Genomic DNA, 15,348 nt, shown 5'->3' on the forward strand with positions numbered 1-15,348 from the left:
TGCGACCTCATCCGCTGAGTCTCAGCTGGGTCGCCCCTCCCCCGTGGCCGCGCCGATTGGCGGCCTGCGTGTAAGTCATTAATTCTGCTACAGAGACGCCGGCGCCGCCGCGAGGACATCTGTCAGGGACCACATACTGCGCTCCACGCCCCCTAGCCCACCCCGAGACCCAGAGCGGGGGCAGGATGCGGATCCTAGCTCACCGAGGCTCGGAGGTCGCTGGAGCACAGCAAGCGAGCGCTGGAGAGCGTCGGGGTCCCGGAGTTGAGGGAGGGGGCGGGGCCCGCGGCCAGCCCTGGGGACAAAGACGCCCCCCCAGCTGCCTGGGGGCTGGGTGTTGCAGACGGGGAGACGGGAACCAGTACCCCGTATCCCCCGTCCCCCAAATCCTCAAATCCACTCAAGCTCCGGTCTGAGTGTTGGGGGTGGGTGAAGCGGGGGCGGGGGGGGGGGGAGGAAATGGAGTCCTCCTGGGCCTTCAGGCGACGCTGGAGTGGCGGCCACCAGGACATCGCCTCCTCCCTGCACGTGAGGCTGTAGCTACACCCCAAAACCCTCTCAGGAGCTTCGCGGGTCCCCTCCACTCTCCAGAACCCCGTCGGCTGCTCGCGGCGACCACCGCACTACCCCCGCCGCTCAGATGGGGCGGGTGAATGGGTCGCGCGTCCGTGTGAGCTCGGCAGGAATTCCCGCTCACCGCCGGCAGGCCGGCCCCAGGGATCCCACGCCCACCCAGCGCAGGAGGGCTCGGTTGAGGGCTGTGCTAGAATCGCGCCGGTCTGGGCGGTCACAGGCCACACCATGCAGTTTGGGAAGAGAAAAAGTTGGGGGGCGGGGGCGACACCCCGAGACCGGAGAGTAAAGAATGAGGGGAGAGCAGGGGGGGCGTGGAGGGAAGAGCGACAGGATGAGGACCATGAGAGTCGGGGGGGCAGCTCCGGGCCTGGGGTCCCGCCACACCCCGCAGCCAAGCCCAGCTTCACGGCTTCCCCGGCGGAGACAGGTGCGGGTCACAGGCGCCTATTGATAGCCTGGAGCCGGGTCCTTCCCGCGAGCATGGCAGCGGCGGGCAGAGCCGGGCCACCGGATTGCGGGGGGGGGGGGGTCCTGTAACACCCCCTCCAAGGGCTCCAGCGGCGGGGGGCGGAGCAATGCTCCCTCCACGCCGGCTGTGCGAAGGCTAGGCGCCCACAGTCCGCTCCCTGCCCGCCCTCGACTACAGGATGGGGCTCCAGATGGGGGGCAGTCTCCGCGTCAACTTGGGGCGCCGCGGCTACCACTGCTCCCTCGCAGGCAAGACCACCTCCCCACCTCGATCCCCGCCTATCCCGCCCTTCGTGCTCACAGCGCTCAGGAAAGTTTCGGGGTCTCCGCGGCGCCTCCTAGCCCGAGGGGTCCGGAGTCCCGGGCCTTCGGGCCGCGGCGTCGGGGAGGGAAGTTTGTCCAGCCGGGGCTCGGCGACTGCTAACTTCGAGTGCGCCCGCCTCGGAACCCGAGAGCGGGGGCGCCCAGGACCGATGGACCCAACGCGCCACAACCAAAGCCCCACCGGCGGGGGGACTCGGCCCCGGCGCGGACGCTCAGGGCAGGGCGCGGGGACTGGAGCGGCCCGGGCTGCGGGAGCCGCTGGGGACCCCGCGCCCGCCCCCGCTGCCGCCCGGGAGAGCATCTTCCTTGCCTCCCCCAGGGGCTGGGACCCGCTGGCCCTGCAGCTGCGGTAGAAGCGACCCCCGAGCCGCAGCCCCCTCCTCTACACGCCCCTTCCTACCTGGGCCGGGGTGCGGGCCAGGGGCCGGAGGCACGGTCACGGGCGAGAGGAGCGCGCGCGCCCAGGTCCCCGGAGCGCGGCGGCGGCGGCGGCTTCCCCTCCTTCCTCCAGCTTTTCCTCCTCCGGCCTCGCTGGCTCCAGACAGATCTCCTCCCCCTAGCGCCCTGCCCGCCGCTCCCGGAGCCCGCCGGGCTGGGCTCGGCCTGCGACGGGGAGAGAAGCGGAGCCGGCGGGAGCCGGGCTGCGGCGCTCACTGCGTCAAGTGCGGGGCGAGCGCGGGGCGGCGGCGGGGACAGCGCGTGGCGAGCCCGGGGCCGAACGGGCAGGCGGGGGAGCGGCGGCTCCGGCTCGGGCTCCGGCTCCGGCGCGGGCGCGGTGGTGGCGGCCGCGGCCGCGCCGAGGTTGTAGCACATTCTTTCCGAGCGTGATCGAAGGTTTCGTGGAGGAGCCCGAGCGGGGAGGGCTGGAGGAGGGGCACGGGACGCGGGCGGGGGCGGCCGGAGGGGCGCGCGGCGGTGGCCATCCCTCACGTCGGTGGACCGGGGGTGTCCGGAGGGTGAGGCGGGAGGGGAAGTTGGCGCGTGCTGTGGGGGCGGCGTGGGGAGCCCCGCGGCACCCTCGCCCCCTCCTTCCGGCTCGCCCTGCGCGCCCCCGCCCCGCCCCAGGCCACGTTAGAGCAGAAGCCCCCGAAGGCCTAGGAGCCGGGACACTGGGTGGAGATGGGAGGTGGGCCCCTGGGGCGGAGATGTGCACGCGCGTGCGGGCACTGCCTTGTGCACACACACCCGGGAACCGCGTGAAAGTTGACCCGAAGTCAGACCGTGTGTGGGCGCGCGCGTCCGCGAGTGCAATTGCTCGGCCCGCAGGGGCGCGCGTTTCCGGGATGGGGAGGGCCCTGCGCCTGCGGGGGGTCGCGCCCTAAAGGACTTGCCCTCCCCCAGATCGCTGACCCCCACTAACCCTCCCATTGCTCGGCCCCGCCCCCCCTTTCGGTTAGGGGGAGGGCAGAGGAGGGTGTGTGGGATCAGCCAGGCTCCTTCGGATTCCGGAAGGTTCGGTTTAGCGGATTTTCCTCCCACCGATCCCCTTCCCCTACATTCGCCTCCCGAACCCCCGGGGGACTGAAATCTCTCGGTCGGCCTCTAAACAGGGTTCTAAATCCGCAGCCCCCTGGTCTCCCTGAGCCCACAGCCAGCGTCCACACCGCCTCCCGGGGCGGCTCCCGCTCCCCACGGCCGCTGCCCAGCCTGCGGCTTGCGTGTTGGGTGAGAATTCCAAACCAGACTCAAGAGCGCCTCCGCCCGGCACGGCCTGCGCGCCGCTTCCTGAGCCGCTGTGTCGGAGCCCCGGAGCCGGGACGCCGGCGGGCGCTGGGCGAGACCCTCCGGGCGCCGCGCCCTGCGCTGCGCCCCTGCCCCGCGTCCTGCCCCGGCCCGGGAAGGGAGACAGAGACGGCGGGGTCGACCTGCGCGCCGCGGGGCGCGCGCGGCATAGGGGAGGGGGTTGCTGGAGGGTGAGGGGCGCCCCCCCCCCCGCCCCGGGAGGAGGCGCCGGGACAGGCGTGGGAGTGGCGCTTGAGGCTGCGAGCAGCGCGGCCAAAGGCTGGCCCGGCCGAGGATGGGCGCGCGGGGTTCCGGTTCGGGGTCCGGTCCAGCGGCCTCTCCGCAGCCCATAAACTCCGTCCAGCCTGCGGCGCCAGCTGCCGCCCTCCAGCTCCCCCCAACCCCACCCGCGCCTCCGCCAGACTCGACGTCTCCGCGGGAGAGCCGAGACCCCAAAGGGGGCCAGGATAGAGGATAGACCACCACCTTTCCCCTGGACCCTTGGGCCTAGAGGATGACGGTCAATGTCGGAGCCACTGCCTTCTGGCTGTCCTGTCCTTGAGGGGCGCTCAGACCTCCTGGGACCCAGAGGTGGGGGCAGAGGCTGCCTTGGGGGGGGGATCTCTCTTGCCAAGGTCTCTACTAGAGGTGCACTGCCCCTGTGTAGCCTAGGCCGGCTCACAGCCCCCGTTCCCACCTTCTCGCCAACTCGCCAGGGCCTTGCAAGTCTGTGACCTGGTTCGCCAGGAGCGGCGCTCCTGCCTTAGGGGAGCACTCCTGCCGGATACCCAGGCCTTTCCTGCTCCAGCATCCTGAGACGTGGAAATATGCCTTTGTTTGCTCTAAGAGGGCAGAGCCTGGCTGCTGCCCCCCAGAAAGGCCAGACCCGCCTCAGGCTGGGAATGGGGGCCCCAGGGCAGACCTGGAGGGAGGAGGGAGCCCAGTCTCTCTGGGCTAAATAAAGGCGGAGGGCTCTCTCTCTGGTGCGTCTGCTGTGAGGCAAGATCCCTCCCTCTCTCTCTCCCTCCCTCTCCCTCTCTCTCTCTCCCTCCCTCCCTCTCTCCCCTCTCAGACACTCCTCTCCCCCTGAGAACCCCCCCCCCAGCCTCTGTTGTAGACACACCGCACCCACACACCTCATGTCTATAGGCAGCCGCAACCTCACCCACAAGCCCACCCCACCGCGAGGCATTATCTATCTGGTCGGGAACGGGGTGCTGCACCCTCACAGAAGCCCAGCTTAAGCTGTAGCTGGTATAGCCTGGCACCCTGCTCCTAGCACCCCCAAATCAAATACACCCAAGTCCACACCTAACACACGTGCACCCACGCACCCCCATATGGAATTATAAAATTCACTTCCATGTGTCAAGCGTGTGCTTGCTGCTTGCATCAATTCAGTTCATCCTCACGGCCACCCTAGAAATGAGTACTATTAACACCTCCCACTTCACAGGGAGGCCAGGATTGAACTCTACAGGAACTGGGTCAGCAAGATTCTTGTTTTTATTGTAACAAACCAACTGCCATATCTGGATGCACCCCAGTGCTCTTTGGGGAGAGGCAAGCTAGGAAGTGAGGGCCCTCGGGCCTGGGGCTATGGGGCCACCACCTTCCCCAGCTGCTAGGGCCCGCCCCCGTGCCTGTGTTCCCCACCGCCCCCCACTTTCCTCCGGACACTCTGAGATTCCCCCGGCCAAGCACGCACCACATTGGATTTCCCACCAGACTGTGACCTCAGCAGAGCAGGACAGTCTGACCCACCTCTGAATCCAGGTGCCACATACCCGACCAGCACAGGAGGGGTGACTGAGTGCAGTTTCAGAATAGATGAGGGTCTCACATTTCTCTGCACCCCTGTCATGGCTCCTCTCTCCTCTAACGACGGCCTGGCTGGGAGGAACCGACCCAGGCAGGTCAGTCAGTCACCTGAGGGTATGCAGGGAAAGAGCAGAGGGACACAAGTGGCTGGGATTAATGTGGAGACGAGCCCTCCCCACCCCCATCCTGGGAGATGGTACCCAGAGGAAAATGGAGACTGTCTCTTCCTGTGCCCAGAACTTCACAGTAACAACAACAAACACCATAAAACCCAACAGCCATAAAAGAAGCAATATGTCCAACTTTTATCCAAAGATCCTATATCCCCATATGTAAAGAGCTCTTACAAATCAATTAAAAAAATACCCAAGAGGGAAAAAAGTGAGCAGAGATTATGAACAGAAAAGGAAATAAAAATAACACTGACATATACAAAAAGTGCCCAGTCTCACACTTAACAACAGAAATGAAAATGAAAATTACTCTCAAAGATGATTTTTCATTCATCCAATGGGCAAAGAGTAAAGTTTAATGACACACCATGTTGCAATGGTATAGGGAAGCAGGCGCTCTTGGAACATCTGAAACAATGTCCAAATTACAAATACATATATCCTTTGGCCCAGCATTTCCTTCTAGGAATCTGTCCTCCAGAGACTGCTCACAAACGTGAAAAATGATATATTACTGCATTCAAGGTTATTCACTGAAGGCACTCTTTGTAATAGCAGCAGATTGGAAACATCCTAAATATCGGCTGGCGGTGGAGCGCTGGGACACTTCCACATGGAGGCGCGTGCAGCTGGATAAGCACAGACTGATTTGAGTCCATCTCCCAGAATGGTCTTCAGGGGAACAAACAAGGAGAGGAACAGTGTATGTAGTACTTTTTTTATTACGAGTACAAAAAGGGTGTAACAAAATAACATTTTACTTGCTTGTGTGTGCAAAACTGTAGCAAAATTGGAGGGCTAGGAGACATGGAGAGAGGGTAGGAGACGGATTTACTTAAAGATGTTTTTTTAATGTATTATTTACTGACAATGAAATTCACCCTTCTTACGAGTACAGTTCCACGAGTTTTGACAAATGTATACATCTGTGTCATCACCACCCCAATCAAGATATTGAAACTTCCATCGCCCCAGAAAATGAGACTTCTCACTGAGTACCCACATCTGCCATTTGAATTTTGTACAATGTGCATACATTTCCTTTTGTAATAAATTTAAATACAGAAGTTAAAATGAAAAATTGTTTCATACCTGTCATCTCATCTGGTCCCTGCAATAACCCAGGAAGGCAAATCTTTCCAGCCCCATTTTACATATCAGACTGAACTTCGTTCCTGGAATGACAGAGACTTGCCCCAGAGAGCCAAGTCAGAACTTGAACCCAAGGCTCTCTTTTGTTTTAACAGATTTATTGGGGGATAATTTACATGCCATTTCAAGTGTGCTAGTCAATAGTTTTTAGTATATTCACAGAGTTGTGCAACCATCTAATTTTAGAGCATTTTTTACCCCAAAAGGAAACCCCAGTACCCGTTCGCAGTCACCCCCATTCTCCACCACCACCTCTAACCCTAGGTAGCCACTAACCTACTTTCTGTCTCTGTAGATTTGATTATTCTGGATATTTCAAATCAATGGAATCATATGCTATGTGGTCTTTTGTGACTGGCTAATTTCACTTAGTGGTATTGTCTTAGTGGTAAAATGCAGGGGTTTTTTGTTTTTTGTTTTTTTCAGATATGGAGTTTATTTAAAATCATGTTAACCTGTGATGTAGGCATTTGGAATAAAAGAGTGGAAAACGAGCTGAATGAGCCTGAGAAAGCATCTGAATCAGCATCATTTTACCCGCAAGGAAGCTGAGGCCCACGAAGTGCAGTTTCTTGCCCAAGTCAAATGTTAGTTGGCAGCAAGTCTACAGTGAAAGTTTAGATTCCCTTCTTCCTACTCCACTGCTTCTCCTTCTGACAAATACTTGGCCTACGCGGTTTAGAATCCTAGATCCCTCTTCTCCAACTTCTACAGAGATGGCAAGATGTGGAGAGGAAAGGCAAGGGAGGCTCCACGCCTGCATCCTTCGACACGGGCCTCTGTAGAATCTTGAATTCATCATTCTCTTCCCATTTCCACTGCCATGCCATAGTGCTGGCCCAACGCCTGCCCAGAAGACTTCTGCAGGAGCTTCAAAGCTGAGATTCATATATGTTGTAGCATATGTCACAATTTCATTCCTTTTGATTGGCTGATAATATTCCATTGTATGGATGGACCACATGTTATTATCCATTCATTAGCTGATGGACATTTGGGTTGTTTCCGCTTTGGGGATACTACAAACATGCTGCTATGAACATTTACGTAGTTTTTACATTAACATATGTTTTCATTTCTCTTGGGTATATACCAAGGAGTGGAATTGCCGGTCATATGGTAACTCTGTGCTTAACATTTTGAAGAATTCCCAAACTGTTTCCAAAGTGGATGCAACATTTCATATTTCCACCAGCAGTGTGTATGTTTCAATTTCTCCACACCCTCACCACCACTTGTTTTTATCTGTCTATTTGATTCTGGCCATCCCAGTGGGAGTGAAAGGGTATCTCATTGTGGCTTTGATTTGCATTTCCCAATGGCTAATAATGTTGAGCATCTTTTCATGAGCTTCTTGGCCTTTGTAAATCTTCTTTGGAGAAATATCTACTAGGATCCTTGTCCACGGCCAGGAAGCTATTTATCTTTTTATTATTGAGTTGTAAGAGTTCTTTATATATTCTAGACACAAGTTCCTAATTAGATTCATAATTTGCAAATATATTCTCCCTTTCTATAGGTTGTTTTTTCACTTTCTTGTTGGAATTGTTTGCAGCACAAAAGTTTTTAATTTTGATGAAGTCCAATTTTTTTTTTTTTCTTTTCGTTGCTTGTGCTTTTGATGTCGTATCCAAGAAGCCTTTGCCTAAGGTGAAGATTTACTCCTATGTTTTCTTCTAAGAGTTTTATAGTTTCAGCCCTTACATTTAGGTCTTTGATCCACTGAGTTATTTTTCAGATGCTGTGAAAAAGGGATCCAATTTCATTCTTTTGCACGTGTTGTTGGTCCCAGCACCATCTGTTGAAAAGACTGTTTTTTCTCCATTGAATCATCTTGGCCCCCTTGTCAAAAATAAAGTGACCGTAAATACAAGGGTTTATTTCTGCACCCTCAGTTCTACCCCATCGGTGTACATGTCTCTATCCTTCTGCCAGACCACTGTCCCGGTCACTGTAGAAGTCTGACAGGGGGACGTGTGAGCCCTCTGCTTCGTTCTTCATTTGCAAGATCGTTTTGGCTCTTTGGGGCCCTTTACTCTTGAACTCAGTGCAAACCCTTGGCTTATCCCTCAGCCTCTCTGGCTGCCTAAAGCACACGTAGGAGCCCTGATAACTCAGTATTACCAGCAATGGAATTGCTACCAACAAAGGGCACACTTTTTAAGCACCTACTGTACACCAGTACTTACTGTGTGTAAGTACTTGATGTTCGTTAATTCTTTCATGCCATGGCGACACGGAGGCACCAGGAGTCCAAGAAACTAGTCCAAGGTCACACACACGGTCAGTGAACAGCTACCACGGTCCAGCCGCTTGTCTACAGCACCTGGGCTCTTTCATTGGCTTTCACATGTAATCTTGCAAATTTTCAAACATACAGAAGAGTTGAAATAATTTTATAGTGACACCCAAACGCCCACAGCAGACGTTTGGCTCCACTTGCTTTATCACCTTTCTCTCCAGCCCCCAGGAATCTACCACTTTCCCAGTCGGCTGCAGATGTCCATACACGACACCCCTAAATAGGCAGCGCGCACAGCACAAACTAGAGTTCAATGTTCGTTATGGATTTTTAAATTCTTTGGAGTAAAATTGATAATGAAATGTAGAAACATTAGGGGGGGCCATCGAATGCTCTAACGTGTACTCTGCAGCCCAAACCCCCATTGAGAGACAGAACATTCACTCCAAAAATGCCCACGTGCCCCGGCCCCCCACGCCACCCTGGCTCCGACTTTTTCCACCGTAGGTTGGCTTACTCTCTTCCGGAATTTCATGCACTTGGGGTCGCAGAGTATGCCCTCCCTGGGTCTGGTTCCTCCCACCCCGTCCAAGGTGTGTGTCCGCTGGCTGCTGTTTCGCTGAGCGGCGCTGCGTCGTACGCGCACCACGGCCGCTCTTCCCCATCCTGGGGCTGGGCGCCTGCAGGCCTCGCAACGCCACCCCCATGGCATTTCTCAGTCCGAGGAAGGCAGAGAGACCTTCCCAGCCTCCAGACACCGCGTTGCTCCCCCGTGGCCTCAGCTCCGGCCTCTCGCCGGCTCACCTGCGTGACCTCTGTTCGCACCTGTGTTCCCCACCTGCTCCTCAGGGCCATCTCTCCAGCTGCACACCGATCGGAGGAAATGGGGGCCATGTCGCCTCCTTGGAAGCCAGAGGTTGCAGAAATGCACGTCTTTGTTGGCATCTTGCGTCTGGGATAAACCACACGATATGCTGTTGGGTGGAGAAATCAACAGAGTGTGAACTGCATAGTAAATTCAATCCCAATTTTGCAAAGAAAAAATGTACGTGTGTGTAGAAGAAAGACCTGGCCGAATGACGGTGCTTTTCGTTCTCTTTTTTTTTTTTTCCCCAGAATTGTCCCTCTTGACGATTAGGAATGTGGATTACGACGGCCGGGGCTGTCGTGGCACGTGAGGCCCGCAGGAGAGAACAGCGGAGCTCGGGCCCGCTCTGAGGCGCCCTGCCCTCAGGGACCCTGAGATGTCAGGTCTGTGTCCCTGAGAGGCGCGGCCCAGGGCCACCATCAAGGACCAACCAATGTTTGCAGACTGGATGCGGGCAGGAAGGACAGATGGACAGACAGACAGAGGGGGCCTCACACCTGGGTCGGGTCCATTGCGTCTCCAAGTTCTGGGAACTAACAGGTGCAGCCTTTCCCGGGGCTGCAGAGGTGGGGCTGGGAAAGCTGTCCCAAAGGGGCTCACACCCCCTCGTGCTTTGAGGGCTGGGGCTGCTCTCCTACAGCGTGAGAGGCCGGGGACCACAGCTCCAGGCCCCAGTCACTTGAGCCCCCCCGGGATTTTTCCTACTCACTGAAGGACTAGGCCAGAAAATAACAGAGATGACATTTACGAGCTTTGAAGTGGACTGAGAGGTATTTTATTTCTTAAAAACCGTTTCAGCCACCAGGATTTCTTTCTTGGAAGGGAAGATCAAGGACGTCGAGGCTGGTAGGGAATGGCCCCGGGGGGGCCCCCAGGTCCCTCCAGGGACTCCAAGATGGAGGTGCCGTCGGAGGCCACAAGTGGACGTGGCCTTGAACACGTGTGGACCCCTGCCGACACAATGAAAGCGGCTGCAGCAGCGGCCCTTCCCCCACTTCTCACGTGAGCCCCTGGGGTCAGGGCCAGTCAGAGCAGTGTCACCTTTGGGCAAAGTACTCACAGTAGGTGTCACAGTAGGTGTCACAGTAGGTGCTTCGGGACCGAGCCACAGGCGTGCCCTTCCTCACAGGTGGGCCGTCAGCGTGTAGCCCTGCTGCCCTGCTCGGTGGGGACCCCGATGCCCACCCTTCTCCCTGGGAGACCCGCTGCAGCCCAGCCCGCGGGGCGCAGGAGCCCAGGCGCAGGAGGGCGGGTCTGGGTTCAGCGGGCGCTCGTCCCCTTCTGAGGGTGTGGCCCCCTCACCTCCAGGCCTCTGCCCTTCAGACCCAGCTTGGGTGTCCTGGGCCGGTTCAGGTGCCCGTGCACGCCCGTCACCTGGGCTGGGGTCGTGGTTCCTGGTCGGGGATCACCTTGCAGGAAGGGGCTTGTGCCAGTGCCCCGGAGCCCCAGTGCCTCTCACAAGACTTGAACTGACCTGGCTGGAGGGGGCGGGGGGGGGATCCCAGGGGAGGGACAGGCAAGTGGGTCCAGGGAACAGAGGCCAACTCCGCCCCTCCCCCTGGCAGTCTCCAAGCCAACCAACTGTCCCATCTCCTGCTTCGGTGTCAGCTGCTCTCCGTTCCCAGAGGGCCCCCTGCCCCCACGGACAGGCCACTTACCCTGAGCCCCCGTCAGGATGGAAAACCAGGCACAAGTAGGAGACTTGGGCCAGGAGGTGCCCTGCTGCAGGGAACGATTGATTGCGTTTCCTCCAGGAATGAGGCCAGCGCCTCCGTCCTTCCTGGCCGAGCGCCCTCCCTCTGGCCTGATCCGTGGGTCAGAGGCGTGTGGACGAGAGTCCAGGGGGTGGCCTTCCTCACAGCCACCCTGATCCACCCCTTCCTGGGTCCATGTCGACGCCTCTGCAGGGCAGCGTGGGATCTACAGCTGCAGGCCTCAGATCCCCCCAGGCTGCCCAGCCCCTGGGCCTCCACTAAAGCACCAACTAGTGTGGGAGGCGGCCCCGCCACCACCTCCTTGCAGGACATGCCCCCCCCCCAATTACTTTTGAGAAAAATACACACCGTCCCTTGTGTTACTGGCCTTTCTTCTCCCACTCAAGCCTCCTGGCCCAGTGGGGCATCAGGATGTGCTTGATTTCCTCCAATGTCAGGGAGCTCAGTACTCAGCCCTGGCAGCCGCTGGCTTTATGCACCTACATGTCCCACCTGGCTCTGTCTTGAGCAGGGCTGAGCACCCCGTCCTGCCCCAGACAGGGCGGCTCCTCGGGCCATCTCAGGGCAGCCTGTGGCGGGCCCACCTCTGAGGCCTCCTGGCCTCGGCTCAGTCCTCGGCCCAGCCCTGCCTGCCCCCTCCCACGTGACCTCCACCCGCACCTCCTCGCCTCCCCTGCATCTCTGCAAAGGCGTCCCCAGCTCTCCTGGCTGTGCAGCCACCAGCGCCCCTGGAGCTGACCTCTCGGGGGTCTGGGCTTCGCGGGCTAATGGGCAGCAGCCCGGGACAGGCTGTGATGGACGCCAGCAGGGCAGGGACCCAGCTTTATGATGGACCATCAAGTGGGCAGCAGATAAAAAAAAAAATCGCCTACCCAGTGTGACAGAAGCAAGATATAAAAAGCCTCCACGGCGCCTTTTTATTGACTAGAAATCTTGTCCTTCATGTCCCATTATCTCCCGGGCTAACAGGCCACACACTGAAGCTGGAGGGAAGTCGGTGTCCTGGCCGCAGGGAGACGCGGGCTCCCAGGGCGCCCGACGCAGCCTGGGGCCCCCGGTCGTCCCGCAGCATCAGTGAACCCCTCCCAGGACTGTCCGACGTGGCGGGTCACTGCCCCCCATGCACTTTCTCCCCCTTCTTGTTGGGGGTCCAGCAGGACACGATCACCCCTCGTGGAGGCTGCGGGTGGCAAGGGACTTACCTAAAGCAGCACTGGTCCTAGTTCTGCAGCATGAGTAGAAGCGCAGGTTCTGGGGCCGCCCACCACTCGGCATTCAAGGAGGACGTGCCCCCATCTTGCAGTTGGGGCTAAGTCCAGGGATGGGGGCATTTACCCTGCATCCCCGCAAGTCAGAGGCAATGCTGGGCTGGGACCCAAGGCTATGGGACCCCAGAGGCTCAGGGAGCCCCCGGGAGGGATCAGGCCGGGGTCTGGAGCGTCTGCAGATGGCTGTGGAGCTCCAACCAGACCAACACCCAGAGCACAAGCTTCCCCGGCACCAGGGGTCTGCGGGCCCCAAGGCCCTTACGAGGCCAGCAGGGCAGAGATGGAGGACAGGCTCCTTCTGAGGCAGGTTATGCCCCGCGGGCTGGAGGCCAGCAGGGAGAGGGCTCAGGAGGGGCTTCCGGGCGGCCTCAGCCCGCAGCTGGCTCCTGGGGGTCCTGGAGCCTCGTTGCCCGCCCGAGCCCCGGCCGGGGTCCCCAGGGGCCCCCTGTTCCTGTCCTGTGCCGGCCCCTCTCCCAGTCCCCTCAGGCAGGTGGCAGCTGCACTCCTGTTCCACGCCCAGCCCAGCACCCCAGGGACCGCGCGAGCCGGGAACGTCTGTGGCTCAAAGGAGGCCGGGAGGCACGTTGATCTAAATGAAGGGCCGTTTCTTCCTTCCAGAATAGCTGGGCCCGCGGCACCTCCAAGGAGCCTGGAGCTGGCTGGCCAGTCGCGGCACGCGGAGCTTGTAATGAATAAAAATGGGTAATGATGGACCATCTGTCCCAGCCTGTGCCCCATGGCGGGGCCACGCCGAGCCCTCATCAGGCATTCCTCGGCTGTAGCCCCACAGATGTTGACAGTGGCCGTGGGGCTCCTGTGGGAAGACGGGGTTGAACAAATTTAGGCAAACAGCACAGAGAAGGCTGGGTCTCAGTGAAGGAGCTCACGCGGGGTCAGCCTGAGTGAGACCCATGGGCAGGGCCCCGCCGTCTGTCGTCCACCCGGGAAGGTGGGACGGGGTGCAGACTGCGCGTGGGGGGGGGGCCTGGCCTCACCTGCTCCCTGCACGACCTTGGTCCAGCGCCGGACCGCTGCGAGCCTCCACTCCAGGCTGCGGGGAGCAGGGCAGGGCCCCAGGACAGGGGTCAGAGTGTGTGTTGGAAACACAGGGATGAGGGATCAGGACCCCCAGAGCCTTTAGTTTGCTCACGTGCAAAGGAGGTCGCTGTCCGTGGAGTCTAGTTGGTGACCAGTGGACAGAGGGGGCCTCGTGTCTTGGAACTCTTGGAAGGTGCTGGTCAGGGCTTACTCTCCTTGACAAGCTGGCCACCCCTGTGCTCCTGCCAGAGACCCTCACCCCTGGAAAAGGCCTGCAGGCCAGGAGCTACTCCTTGCCCCGGGGGAGTCCACCAGCAGGAGACGGGGCTGGGCACCCTGGATGTCCACGGCTTCCAGCCCAGTGAGAGTCAGACAAGCAAAGAGGGAGCTGCCGGGAAATCGGGGTTCAGCACGGGCGGAGGTGCCGGGAGAGGAAGCGCCCCCAGAGGTCTGGGGCGGCAGGGAGCCTGGGCAGACGCAGAGGCAGGGTTTGCCCTCTTGGAATCCCAAAGCTTTGGGCTCTGCGGTGTGTCACGGCTCCCCAAGCTGGCTCCCCTCTGGACGAGTGGCCAAATGCCCCAGGGTGGGGCCCTCCCACGCAGGGCAAGGGTAGCTGGCCTTGCATACGGCCGGGAACAGGCATGCACAGAGAGGGGCACTGAGATGCAGAGCCAGGCGGCCTGCGCAAGGTCACGCAGCGTAAGCAGTGGAGCCTGACTCCCTCCAGGCAGAGGGAAGCCCCAGCTCACCCCCACCCGGACCTCGAAGGCCCTCCCGCCCCCTTCCCCACCCCCTCCGCAGCTGCCAGACCCGAGTTCTCCTGCGGTATCTCTGCCCCTCGTCCCCTATTTCCCTCCGGTGTCTCTACGGCACTGTGAGAGTGAATCTCTCAAGATGGACCTCATCTTAGAGGCGATCACTCGGGTCTCCCCTGCGGACGTGGGTACTGAACACAGGCTGCAGCAGAAGATCTCTGCCTGCTCGGCAGCTCTTGGCCCTCTGTCCGTCCTTTGCTGTCCTGTCAGCTGACCCCACCCCTCCTGGCAAGTGCACCCACCCACCTGTGTCTCCCGGGTCCCAAGGGACAGCTAGCTGAGCAGGCCCTGGCCGCGGACCCGTGACATCGGACCCCAGGCCTCTCTGGTTACCCGCCTGGGTAACCCGAGGCCTGCCTGGCTCACCCCCAGAGAAGCCAAGCCCCCAGCTTTGTCCCCACACAATGGAGCACTCGCCCAGAAAGTGCAATCAGAGAGGACGTGTTTGTTCCAGGGGCAGCCAGCCTGGCCGGACCCTCGGTGCCCATGGAGGTCAGAAGGGAAACTGAGGCCCAGGGGAAGCCAGCCCTTCTATGCAGAATGGGGTCAGAGTGGAGACAGGAACCCAGACCCCCTGGGCACCAGGCCAGGGGTCTTTCCCACCCGGCGTCTCCTGCCAGCCTCACTGCAATGGAGGTAAAGCCCCCTCAGGCAGGGGTCAAGGATAGAAGAGGGTGCAGGGAGCCTGGAAAGCTATGGAGGTGCCCAAGGGCAAGGGGGTGGAGAGGAGCGTGTCATTAGCAGCACGAATATTCATGAGTCCTATGAATATTCATAGCAATCTCCTACCGCTGATAAGGGAGAAGCTGGGCTGGGAGGGAGAATCCATTACTCACTTGTCTGGCCAACCTGGGGCCAGAACTTGGACAGTGGCCCTGGGCCTTGCGGCCCATCCACCAGCAGACCCAACAGGGACCCCTCTCCAAAGGTTGCCAAGGAGCAGGGGCCAGTGAGGGCCTGGCCAGGGTGAGAGGCCCACATGGCCTCTCCCTGCCACGGACGTGGTCTCCCGGGCCCAGCTGGTCATGGACGCCTGGGCGTGGCAGGCGGGGGGAAGAGCGGCCAGGAGCTGGGAAGAGGCTGCAGCTGCTGGAAACAGGATCCCCTGGGGGCTGATGAGGACAAGATTAATGTCAGGGGTGTAGGGAGCCCAGAGAAGGAAAGCG

The 15,348-nt window shown here is 59.6% G+C and overlaps 2 long non-coding RNA genes across 2 annotated transcripts; one reads left to right on the forward strand and one right to left on the reverse strand.

Moving 5' to 3' along the window:
* The first annotated feature begins 3,484 nt into the window (after positions 1-3,484).
* LOC132349692 (uncharacterized) lies at positions 3,485-7,739 on the forward strand. The gene is made up of 3 exons (XR_009497720.1): positions 3,485-3,681; positions 5,640-5,787; positions 6,663-7,739. It is a non-coding gene; the product is annotated as an uncharacterized LOC132349692 (long non-coding RNA).
* Positions 7,740-12,544: 4,805 nt separating this feature from the next.
* LOC132349691 (uncharacterized) lies at positions 12,545-13,635 on the reverse strand. Its single transcript, XR_009497719.1, has 3 exons — positions 13,480-13,635; positions 13,325-13,380; positions 12,545-13,143 (listed from the first exon to the last, which is right to left on the reverse strand). It is a non-coding gene; the product is annotated as an uncharacterized LOC132349691 (long non-coding RNA).
* Between the last annotated feature and the right edge of the window lie 1,713 nt (positions 13,636-15,348).

This window comes from Balaenoptera ricei, chromosome 15 (assembly GCF_028023285.1).
Source record: "Balaenoptera ricei isolate mBalRic1 chromosome 15, mBalRic1.hap2, whole genome shotgun sequence".
Taxonomy (NCBI): domain Eukaryota; kingdom Metazoa; phylum Chordata; class Mammalia; order Artiodactyla; family Balaenopteridae; genus Balaenoptera; species Balaenoptera ricei.